Below are 12,500 nucleotides of genomic sequence, written 5' to 3'. Positions count from 1 at the left end.
AAGCCTGAAGTACGTGGTTGGCGGTCTCCACGGCCTGGCACCCCGCGCGGCATCTGGTGTCCGCCTCCCGCCCGCGACTGCGCCGTGCCTTCGTAGGGAAGGCGTTGATGCGGGCGCGGAGGGCGTCGATGTATTCACGCCCAGATAGCAGGCGACTGGTGTCGGCGACCCACTGATGTTGGCCACTGACGGCGGCAGAAGATGAGAGCGCCGCACCGTCAATGGCGATGTGTAGGCGCGCCGCCCACATTTCCCCAACCTGCGTTGACGATTTGAGGAGGTGGCCCTCCCACATTAGGTGGCGCTCCAGCACCTCAATCTCACGCTGCACCTCATCCATGCCTGCACCGTCGCAGGCTGGCCCTATCTTCTTCAGCGCCAGGAGACGGGACCGACGGAGGGTCGGACCCATCCATCGGCAAGATGGAATGCCGAGGCCCCCCTGGGCAACAGGAGCGTGGAAGTATCCCAGGGGGGTGTCCGCCGGAAGGCGGAACCATCTCCTGACGGCGGCCCGGATGGTGACGTCGGCCGACTTCAATGCACCCACCCGGGTGCGGCTGAGGGCCAGCCCGTGGTACAGGCCAGGGAGAAGTACGTTGGTGAGAGCGTGGAGGCGCTGTTGCGGCTTCAGCGGAGCTCGGGAGATGACGTCAAGCTGCTCCACCAGGTGGCGACGTGGATTGAAGACACAGCGACCCGCCGTGGAAAATTGCAGCCCCAGGTACCGGAAGGTTTCACCCACACGCAGGGCAGGCATGGTGGTATTGCCTGCTGTGAAGGTGACATTGCTGTCCACCTTCACCTTCTTCTCGCGCCCTGACGCGACTAAGGCGAGGGTGAAACACTTCCGGGCGTTGATCTGCAGCCCCAGGTGGGCGAGGGCTGCGGTAGCTGCGTCGATGAGGGACTGCAAGCCCCTCGGGGTCGCTGCAAACAGCAAGACGTCATCTGCAAAGGCCGCAGCGTTGACTCTGCGACCGAGGATCCGAGCTCCGATGTGGGAGGGCAGTTGGCGTAAAACGTAGTCCACCGCAAAGTTGAACAGGAGGGGGGAGAGGGGATCGCCCTGGCGAACGCCCCGTGCTGGCTGCACAGACACGCCCACGCCGGCGCCGTCCGCTATCACTGTCGTGCTGCCCTCGTAGCACCGCTCGACATACTCGACAAAACAATCCGGCAGGCCATGCGCCTTCAGCACGGGGCGAAGGGCAGCATGATCTACCGAATCGAATGCCTTAGATACGTCGATCGATGCCACAAAGACAGAGCGGCAGGAGCGAACTGCGTCGGTGAGAGCAGTGTCCAAGATGAAGGTATTTTCCAACATCCCATCCCGAGGGATGAATGCCCGCTGACGTTCGTCCACAGCACATGCGCGCATCAGGCGTGACGCGAGAACCTTGTGAAAGGTCCGCGCCAACACCGAGCAGACCGTAATGGGGCGAAAGTCAGCGGGGGATGTTGGTGCAGCCGTCTTCGGGAGAAGGGACGTTCGCGCGCGAAGCAGGCGTTCCGGAAGGGCGCGGGCCAGAAGGAAGAGATTCATCACTTTCACCAGGACTTCGTGCGGCAGGCGCCGCAACTCCGCTGGGGTAAGGCCGTCCGGCCCGGCTGCTGATCCCCTGGGCGGCAACGCGGCGGCGACCTCCTCATGTGTGACCGGCCCCCATAGGCACTCGGGAGCGACAGGCTCCGAGTGCGGGAGGAGGCGGTCACGAATGAAGCCCGCGGTGGAGATGGGCTTCTTGGTGAAGAGGTCCGCCCAGAAGTCCAGCAGACCAGGGATGGCAGGTGGCGGCTGGAGCAGGGTGCCATCCAAGAGGCCGCGCACGCAACGTGCACGCGACCGTCGGAAGGCATCCTGCGTTCTCGCGTACTCCCAGCGGCGCCGCTTGCGCTTCTGCGTCGGCGGCGCGGCAGGCGGCCGCTTCGATGGTTGGCGCGGCCGCTGTGTCCTGGTGATCGATCTCTCCCCTCTGGACCCGACCGACGCAAGGGCATCCGGGAGCATGCCCAGGATGACATCGGGCGGCGTGCCCCGCCCCAGACCTATGACACGATCCAGGGCAGAGAAACGCTGGGCGGAAGCGGGTAGCCCCGCCAGATGCTCCCAGATGGCGGCGTCAGTCGGCCCCTCCGGCGGCGGCCCGGTGGTGTCGGCCGCGAAGTCCTCGGCTGCGTCGACGGGCGGCGCAGCGGCCTCGCCCGCGTCAGGCAGCGGGCTCGCTGCTCCCCGGCGGGACGCCGGCTCTTCCCCCCGACCGATCTCAAGCGCCTCCATGAATTGGCGGACAAGCTGCTTGTGGGCAGCTTGCCGCCGTCGGCACTTGATTGCCTCAAGCGTTCGGTCGGGGAACATCCTGATGAGCTCTTGATTTACAAAGAAGAACCGGGCGTCCCTCTCGAGGAACAGTTCGGCCTCCGCCTTGGCGAGCGAGAGGACTTCTTCCTCCGTCCACCTCGCGCGATGCCTCTCCGTGACGATCTCCGCGTTGGCGGCCGCAAGGTGTTGGCGGCGGCGATGGACCCCGAGACCGTTCTTGGTGGTGAAGCTGCGGTGGCACTCACTACAGGCGTATACAGCTGCAAAAGTTACAAGATTTTCGGCACGGCCGGTTGGCCGGCTAGGTGCTGGGGGAGTTGGGGTGGCACCTTCAGCGGAAGGGCCACCACTTTTTCTCTGAATACTGCCCCCAACTAAAAAAAGGGATAGTGCGAGGGGGGGCTGGTAACCCCCCCAAGCCCCTGGTTAAGAGAGTCATAGTTACTCCCGCCGTTTACCCGCGCTTGCTTGAATTTCTTCACGTTGACATTCAGAGCACTGGGCAGAAATCACATTGCGTCAACACCCGCTAGGGCCATCGCAATGCTTTGTTTTAATTAGACAGTCGGATTCCCCCAGTCCGTGCCAGTTCTGAGTTGATCGTTGAATGGCGGCCGAAGAGAATCCGCGCACCCGCGCGCCCCCGGAGGAGCACGCTAAGGCGGACGCGGCCTCGCAGCAAGGAAGATCCGTGGGAGGCCAAGGCACGGGACCGAGCTCGGATCCTGCACGCAGGTTGAAGCACCGGGGCGCGAACGCCGCGCAGGCGCGCGCATCCTGCACCGCCGGCCAGCACGAGGCCGACCAACGGCGAGAGCAGACCACGCCCGCGCTAAACGCCCGCACTTACCGGCACCCCTACGGCACTCACCTCGCCCAGGCCCGGCACGTTAGCGCTGACCCACTTCCCGACCAAGCCCGACACGCCCCGATCCTCAGAGCCAATCCTTATCCCGAAGTTACGGATCCAATTTGCCGACTTCCCTTACCTACATTATTCTATCGACTAGAGGCTCTTCACCTTGGAGACCTGCTGCGGATATGGGTACGAACCGGCGCGACACCTCCACGTGGCCCTCTCCCGGATTTTCAAGGTCCGAGGGGAAGATCGGGACACCGCCGCAACTGCGGTGCTCTTCGCGTTCCAAACCCTATCTCCCTGCTAGAGGATTCCAGGGAACTCGAACGCTCATGCAGAAAAGAAAACTCTTCCCCGATCTCCCGACGGCGTCTCCGGGTCCTTTTGGGTTACCCCGACGAGCATCTCTAAAAGAGGGGCCCGACTTGTATCGGTTCCGCTGCCGGGTTCCGGAATAGGAACCGGATTCCCTTTCGCCCAACGGGGGCCAGCACAAAGTGCATCATGCTATGACGGCCCCCATCAACATCGGATTTCTCCTAGGGCTTAGGATCGACTGACTCGTGTGCAACGGCTGTTCACACGAAACCCTTCTCCGCGTCAGCCCTCCAGGGCCTCGCTGGAGTATTTGCTACTACCACCAAGATCTGCACCGACGGCGGCTCCAGGCAGGCTCACGCCCAGACCCTTCTGCGCCCACCGCCGCGACCCTCCTACTCGTCAGGGCTTCGCGGCCGGCCGCAAGGACCGGCCATGACTGCCAGACTGACGGCCGAGTATAGGCACGACGCTTCAGCGCCATCCATTTTCAGGGCTAGTTGCTTCGGCAGGTGAGTTGTTACACACTCCTTAGCGGATTCCGACTTCCATGGCCACCGTCCTGCTGTCTTAAGCAACCAACGCCTTTCATGGTTTCCCATGAGCGTCGATTCGGGCGCCTTAACTCGGCGTTTGGTTCATCCCACAGCGCCAGTTCTGCTTACCAAAAGTGGCCCACTTGGCACTCCGATCCGAGTCGTTTGCTCGCGGCTTCAGCATATCAAGCAAGCCGGAGATCTCACCCATTTAAAGTTTGAGAATAGGTTGAGGTCGTTTCGGCCCCAAGGCCTCTAATCATTCGCTTTACCGGATGAGACTCGTACGAGCACCAGCTATCCTGAGGGAAACTTCGGAGGGAACCAGCTACTAGATGGTTCGATTAGTCTTTCGCCCCTATACCCAGCTCCGACGATCGATTTGCACGTCAGAATCGCTACGGACCTCCATCAGGGTTTCCCCTGACTTCGTCCTGGCCAGGCATAGTTCACCATCTTTCGGGTCCCAACGTGTACGCTCTAGGTGCGCCTCACCTCGCAATGAGGACGAGACGCCCCGGGAGTGCGGAGGCCGCCGCCCCGTGAAGGGCGGGGAAGCCCCATCCTCCCTCGGCCCGCGCAAGGCGAGACCTTCACTTTCATTACGCCTTTAGGTTTCGTACAGCCCAATGACTCGCGCACATGTTAGACTCCTTGGTCCGTGTTTCAAGACGGGTCGTGAAATTGTCCAAAGCTGAAGCGCCGCTGACGGGAGCGATTATTCCGCCCGAGAGCATCCCGAGCCAACAGCGGCGCGGGTCCGGGGCCGGGCCAGGTAGGTCCGTCATCCGGGAAGAACCGCGCGCGCTTGCCGGGAGCCCGAGCGCCCAAAGGGGCGAATCGACTCCTCCAGATATACCGCCGGGCAGCCAGCCAGGACACCGGGGCTCTGCCCAACAGACGCGAACCGAGGCCCGCGGAAGGACAGGCTGCGCACCCGGGCCGTAGGCCGGCACCCAGCGGGTCGCGACGTCCTACTAGGGGAGAAGTGCGGCCCACCGCACACCGGAACGGCCCCACCCCGCGGCGAGTGGAAAGGCAACCGGACACGACCCCGCCGCGGATTGCTCCGCGCGGGCGGCCGGCCCCATCTGCCGAGGGCGGAGGCCAGTGGCCGGATGGGCGTGAATCTCACCCGTTCGACCTTTCGGACTTCTCACGTTTACCCCAGAACGGTTTCACGTACTTTTGAACTCTCTCTTCAAAGTTCTTTTCAACTTTCCCTCACGGTACTTGTTCGCTATCGGTCTCGTGGTCATATTTAGTCTCAGATGGAGTTTACCACCCACTTGGAGCTGCACTCTCAAGCAACCCGACTCGAAGGAGAGGTCCCGCCGACGCTCGCACCGGCCGCTACGGGCCTGGCACCCTCTACGGGCCGTGGCCTCATTCAAGTTGGACTTGGGCTCGGCGCGAGGCGTCGGGGTAGTGGACCCTCCCAAACACCACATGCCACGACAGGCGGCAGCCTGCGGGGTTCGGTGCTGGACTCTTCCCTGTTCGCTCGCCGCTACTGGGGGAATCCTTGTTAGTTTCTTTTCCTCCGCTTAGTAATATGCTTAAATTCAGCGGGTAGTCTCGCCTGCTCTGAGGTCGTTGTACGAGGTGTCGCACGCCACACCGCCAGCCGGCTGTGCACGCTACCGAGTAAGTACCGGTATGCGAACCGCCAGGCGACGGGCGCGCATCGCACGTTTAAGGAGACGCGGCCGGCCCCACAGGCGGCCACGACACTCCCAGGTCTGCGAAGCGGGGCAAACGCCGCGCGCTTCAGTATACGTAGCCGACCCTCAGCCAGACGTGGCCCGGGAACGGAATCCATGGACCGCAATGTGCGTTCGAAACGTCGATGTTCATGTGTCCTGCAGTTCACATGTCGACGCGCAATTTGCTGCGTTCTTCATCGACCCACGAGCCGAGTGATCCACCGTCCTGGGTGATCTTTTCATAGTTTCCACCATCTCTTTCGAGACAGTTGCATAGGCGGGACTGAGGCGTGTGGCGGCCCTGTTCCAGCGTTCAGTGTCCAACGGCCTCACGGCCGATGGGCGTCGTACGGCTCCACACCGGAGCGGACAGGCAGTCGGGCGAAAGTCATTCAAAACCGGCGCCAGGCGCCAGGTGCCGCAGGCCAGCCGCTCCAGCGCTTCAGCTCTCGTACCACACAACATTGCCTTTAGTTTTGAGACGAACGCGTGGTTCCGCACGCGGCGCACGGCTACTGCGAGCCGTACAGGTAGCTGCGTGTTGCGCGACACGACACGCACATCGAAAGACATGCAGTCTAGTCGGTAATGATCCTTCCGCAGGTTCACTTACGGAAACCTTGTTACGACTTTTACTTCCTCTAAATGATCAAGTTTGGTCATCTTTCCGGTAGCATCGGCAACGACAGAGTCAATGCCGCGTACCAGTCCGAAGACCTCACTAAATCATTCAATCGGTAGTAGCGACGGGCGGTGTGTACAAAGGGCAGGGACGTAATCAACGCGAGCTTATGACTCGCGCTTACTGGGAATTCCTCGTTCATGGGGAACAATTGCAAGCCCCAATCCCTAGCACGAAGGAGGTTCAGCGGGTTACCCCGACCTTTCGGCCTAGGAAGACACGCTGATTCCTTCAGTGTAGCGCGCGTGCGGCCCAGAACATCTAAGGGCATCACAGACCTGTTATTGCTCAATCTCGTGCGGCTAGAAGCCGCCTGTCCCTCTAAGAAGAAAAGTAATCGCTGACAGCACGAAGGATGTCACGCGACTAGTTAGCAGGCTAGAGTCTCGTTCGTTATCGGAATTAACCAGACAAATCGCTCCACCAACTAAGAACGGCCATGCACCACCACCCACCGAATCAAGAAAGAGCTATCAATCTGTCAATCCTTCCGGTGTCCGGGCCTGGTGAGGTTTCCCGTGTTGAGTCAAATTAAGCCGCAGGCTCCACTCCTGGTGGTGCCCTTCCGTCAATTCCTTTAAGTTTCAGCTTTGCAACCATACTTCCCCCGGAACCCAAAAGCTTTGGTTTCCCGGAGGCTGCCCGCCGAGTCATCGGAGGAACTGCGGCGGATCGCTGGCTGGCATCGTTTATGGTTAGAACTAGGGCGGTATCTGATCGCCTTCGAACCTCTAACTTTCGTTCTTGATTAATGAAAACATACTTGGCAAATGCTTTCGCTTCTGTTCGTCTTGCGACGATCCAAGAATTTCACCTCTAACGTCGCAATACGAATGCCCCCGCCTGTCCCTATTAATCATTACCTCGGGTTCCGAAAACCAACAAAATAGAACCGAGGTCCTATTCCATTATTCCATGCACACAGTATTCAGGCGGGCTTGCCTGCTTTAAGCACTCTAATTTGTTCAAAGTAAACGTGCCGGCCCACCGAGACACTCAATAAAGAGCACCCTGGTAGGATTTCAACGGGGTCCGCCTCGGGACGCACGAGCACGCACGAGGCGGTCGCACGCCTTCGGCTCGCCCCACCGGCAGGACGTCCCACGATACATGCCAGTTAAACACCGACGGGCGGTGAACCAACAGCGTGGGACACAAATCCAACTACGAGCTTTTTAACCGCAACAACTTTAATATACGCTATTGGAGCTGGAATTACCGCGGCTGCTGGCACCAGACTTGCCCTCCAATAGATACTCGTTAAAGGATTTAAAGTGTACTCATTCCGATTACGGGGCCTCGGATGAGTCCCGTATCGTTATTTTTCGTCACTACCTCCCCGTGCCGGGAGTGGGTAATTTGCGCGCCTGCTGCCTTCCTTGGATGTGGTAGCCGTTTCTCAGGCTCCCTCTCCGGAATCGAACCCTGATTCCCCGTTACCCGTTACAACCATGGTAGGCGCAGAACCTACCATCGACAGTTGATAAGGCAGACATTTGAAAGATGCGTCGCCGGTACGAGGACCGTGCGATCAGCCCAAAGTTATTCAGAGTCACCAAGGCAAACGGACCGGACGAGCCGACCGATTGGTTTTGATCTAATAAAAGCGTCCCTTCCATCTCTGGTCGGGACTCTGTTTGCATGTATTAGCTCTAGAATTACCACAGTTATCCAAGTAACGTGGGTACGATCTAAGGAACCATAACTGATTTAATGAGCCATTCGCGGTTTCACCTTAATGCGGCTTGTACTGAGACATGCATGGCTTAATCTTTGAGACAAGCATATGACTACTGGCAGGATCAACCAGGGAGCTGCGTCAACTAGAGCTGAGCAGCCGGCCGCCCGGGAGTGTGTCCCGGGGGCCCGCGCGAACACGCAAGCGTCCGCTCAATTATTCTGCAAACAGGAGGAGGCTGAGCTCCCCTGCACAACACACCTCGAAACCCTCTCAGGTCCCGGCGGCGCGCAGCGCCGTCCTAAGTACTTGGTCGGGTTCGAGAGAGGCGCAATCGCCCGGAGTTAGGCGAGTAGACGCTTTAGGTGCGACCACCCGTGCTCCCAACTGAGCTTGCCGCTGCCGACAGAGGCCCGGGAGCGTGCTGTCGTGGCATTGCCGGCGGGAGACAACACGCGCCACCTACGGTGACCGGCAGCTCCAACGCCAGCGCCACAGAAGGACAAAAGCCCCACTTGGGTGCCGAAGCGAACTCTCCCAGCACAGCGCACGCGCCAACACGTCCGCACAGCTGCGATACAAACCACCTGCGAGAACCGCTGGGGCGACCGAGCAGCAGACGGCGTCGCGGCGCCGAGCGCCGGGCGGCGGCGCATCCTCAGCGCACACAGTCCTCAATCGGACCAGCACACTGCAGATGGCCACCGCGCTTCGCACCGGGCCCGCGAGGACCTGCTTTGGCCGCAAGGCGCCGCGAGCAGGGGGCGCCGGCGCGCAGCTGCGCCGCCTGCCGCGTCCGTCGGCCGGCGCGCCTGCCACTGGCCGCCCCCACCAGCCGGCTGTAGCGCGTGCGCCCACGCACCGCGCTGCCAGCACGCCGGGCGGCCCCCCCTCACCGGCCGGGGACGGTCCCACCCAGCCACCGCCGCGTATCGCCTCACACCCAGATCCCCTTTCACGTTCGTGGGCATGGTGGGTCCCCTTTCACGTTCGTGGGCATGGTGGGTATCCCTGAAACAACCGGTTAATAGCTCGACCGATCGTCGCCAACACTGATTCACCTCTAGCGAGAACAACCGCACCACAACGGGTTACCTGTTGTTCATTTGCGTAACGTCACCAGCAAACGTAGACGTCCATCGCCATTTGCAACGAGTATTGCATGCCTGTGTCAGGTGTCACAACACACTACGTCTGCCCACATAGACGCAACAACATGTGCACGCCTCGAGAACACGTGGAAGGTAGCCCCCGTACGTATGCGGTGTCCATTGCGCGAACGACTGTCAGCCGGCCTCTGCAGGATGTCGCAGATGTGGAACGCGGTGCAACATGCTATCACGGTGTGTGAGAAGAGACGACTACGTCCGAATACACGCTCCACTACATCAACAGACTGCTCATGCTGATCGCCATCCAGGGCGTCCGTTCCTCCCACACGTCTGAATGGCGTACCACACTGCAATCCAGCTCTTATAGGGAGACGACACGTAGCTGCGTGCACAATATTTGGACTGTATGGTCTGCCGTTGCTAGGCGCAGTCGTCGTACGGTCACACATGTGCCACGATGTATCATTCAGTACATACGGACCAATGTGCAGTACAGTTTGTGGGTTTTGCGTACATCGGCGGACAGGTGACAGGCCGTACCACAACGTAGGCTGAGTACGTCGGCATGCGAAGGGCATTGAACATGCAAACTTCTCAACGACCAGCTTGCGAAGGCAGGGGGGAAGGGGGGGGGGCATGTACGTCCTGCTGCTATCCACATTACAGTGTATAGCAGGAGCATGTGGAAAGTCAGCAACACCTGCAAGGTGTTTAACATGACGCGATACACAGGGGACCGGGCAGTGCGAATAGCGAACTATATTGCGAGGGTTGCGGTTAGGCAACACTACACTAATTTAACGAGTTGCATAACAATTACAGAGCAGGTTCAGCGACAACGTGCGTCAGGTTAAGGCGCAATATAGGTTAGGTTAAGGCACAACATGGGTTACGTTAAAGCACAAATTAGGTTACGTTAAAGCACAAATTAGGTTACGTTAAAGCACAAATTAGGTTACGTTAAAGCACAAATTAGGTTACGTTAAAGCACAAATTAGGTTACGTTAAAGCACAAATTAGGTTACGTTAAAGCACAAATTAGGTTACGTTAAAGCACAAATTAGGTTACGTTAAAGCACAAATTAGGTTACGTTAAAGCACAAATTAGGTTACGTTAAAGCACAAATTAGGTTACGTTAAAGCACAAATTAGGTTACGTTAAAGCACAAATTAGGTTACGTTAAAGCACAAATTAGGTTACGTTAAAGCACAAATTGGGTTACGTTAAGGCACAACATGGGTTACGTTAAGGCACAACATGGGTTACGTTAAGGCACAACATGGGTTACGTTAAGGCACAACATGGGTTACGTTAAGGCACAACATGGGTTACGTTAAGGCACAACATGGGTTACGTTAAGGCACAACATGGGTTACGTTAAGGCACAACATGGGTTACGTTAAGGCACAACATGGGTTACGTTAAGGCACAACATGGGTTACGTTAAGGCACAACATGGGTTACGTTAAGGCACAACATGGGTTACGTTGAGGCACAACATGGGTTACGTTGAGGCACAACATGGGTTACGTTGAGGCACAACATGGGTTACGTTGAGGCACAACATGGGTTACGTTGAGGCACAACATGGGTTACGTTGAGGCACAACATGGGTTACGTTGAGGCACAACATGGGTTACGTTGAGGCACAACATGGGTTACGTTGAGGCACAACATGGGTTACGTTGAGGCACAACATGGGTTACGTTGAGGCACAACATGGGTTACGTTGAGGCACAACATGGGTTACGTTGAGGCACAACATGGGTTAGGTTGAGGCACAACATGGGTTACGTTGAGGCACAACATGGGTTACGTTGAGGCACAACATGGGTTACGTTGAGGCACAACATGGGTTACGTTGAGGCACAACATGGGTTACGTTGAGGCACAACATGGGTTACGTTGAGGCACAACATGGGTTACGTTGAGGCACAACATGGGTTACGTTGAGGCACAAATTAGGTTACGTTGAGGCACAAATTAGGTTACGTTGAGGCACAAATTAGGTTACGTTGAGGCACAAATTAGGTTAGGTTAAGGTACAATATGGGTTAGGTTAAGGTACAATATGGGTTAGGTTAAGGTACAATATGGGTTAGGTTAAGGTACAATATGGGTTAGGTTAAGGTACAATATGGGTTAGGTTAAGGCACAACATGGGTTAGGTTAAGGCACAACATGGGTTAGGTTAAGGCACAACATGGGTTAGGTTAAGGCACAACATGGGTTAGGTTAAGGCACAACATGGGTTAGGTTAAGGCACAACATGGGTTAGGTTAAGGCACAACATGGGTTAGGTTAAGGCACAACATGGGTTAGGTTAAGGCACAACATGGGTTAGGTTAAGGCACAACATAGGTTAGGTTAAGGCACAACATAGGTTAGGTTAAGGCACAACATAGGTTAGGTTAAGGCACAACATAGGTTAGGTTAAGGCACAACATAGGTTAGGTTAAGGCACAACATAGGTTAGGTTAGGGCACAACATAGGTTAGGTTAAGGCACAACATAGGTTAGGTTAAGGCACAACGTAGGTTAGGTTAAGGCACAACATAGGTTAGGTTAAGGCACAACATATGTTAGGTTAAGGCACAACATAGGTTAGGTTAAGGCACAACATAGGTTAGGTTAAGGCACAACATAGGTAGGTTAAGGCACAACATAGGTTAGGTTAAGGCACAACATAGGTTAGGTTAAGGCACAACATAGGTTAGGTTAAGGCACAACATAGGTTAGGTTAAGGCACAACATAGGTTAGGTTAAGGCACAACGTAGGTTAGGTTAAGGTACAACGTAGGTTAGGTTAAGGTACAACGTAGGTTAGGTTAAGGTACAACGTAGGTTAGGTTAAGGTACAACGTAGGTTAAGGTACAACGTAGGTTAGGTTAAGGCGCAATGTAGGTTAGGTTAAGGTACGATATAGCTGAGGTTAAGGTACAATATCGCTTAGGTTAAGGTACACATTGTTGTAGGGAAAGGTGTATTTGGGGGGGGGGGGGCGGCAGGTTCGTTGATAGTGATTATCGTAAGTGCATGCCTGCGGGATCATCCGATTTGTCACGTCAGGATGCACTTGTGGCTCATGACAGGCGGCGCTCCGATTCCAAGGTTATGGCAGATGTGTGTCTTTCATTCCTGCCATTGTTTGTGTACTGTGACAGGAGGCAGTATTGTGATGTTGGGTGCACCCCTGTGTAGGACATGTGTGGGTGTTCGTGGCTTAACTGAGCAATGGCGGATGTCGGAAGGGTGGGATATTCTGTTTTGTGGGTGGACCT

General features: G+C 57.1%; 2 non-coding genes and 1 pseudogene across 2 annotated transcripts; all 3 read right to left on the bottom strand.

Annotated features, from left to right (window-relative positions):
- LOC126433995 (large subunit ribosomal RNA) overlaps positions 1-5,635 on the bottom strand; it is a 7,739-nt pseudogene extending 2,104 nt beyond the window's left edge.
- A 188-nt stretch (positions 5,636-5,823) lies between these two features.
- LOC126433975 (5.8S ribosomal RNA) lies at positions 5,824-5,978 on the bottom strand. The gene has a single exon (XR_007578890.1). It is a non-coding gene; the product is annotated as a 5.8S ribosomal RNA (ribosomal RNA).
- A 353-nt stretch (positions 5,979-6,331) lies between these two features.
- On the bottom strand, positions 6,332-8,240 carry LOC126433985 (small subunit ribosomal RNA). Its single transcript, XR_007578899.1, has one exon. It is a non-coding gene; the product is annotated as a small subunit ribosomal RNA (ribosomal RNA).
- Between the last annotated feature and the right edge of the window lie 4,260 nt (positions 8,241-12,500).

This window comes from Schistocerca serialis, unplaced genomic scaffold (assembly GCF_023864345.2).
Source record: "Schistocerca serialis cubense isolate TAMUIC-IGC-003099 unplaced genomic scaffold, iqSchSeri2.2 HiC_scaffold_1178, whole genome shotgun sequence".
NCBI classification, from domain to species: domain Eukaryota; kingdom Metazoa; phylum Arthropoda; class Insecta; order Orthoptera; family Acrididae; genus Schistocerca; species Schistocerca serialis.
Note: the sequence above shows the minus strand (reverse complement) of the source record. Positions and strands in the feature narration are given on the sequence as shown.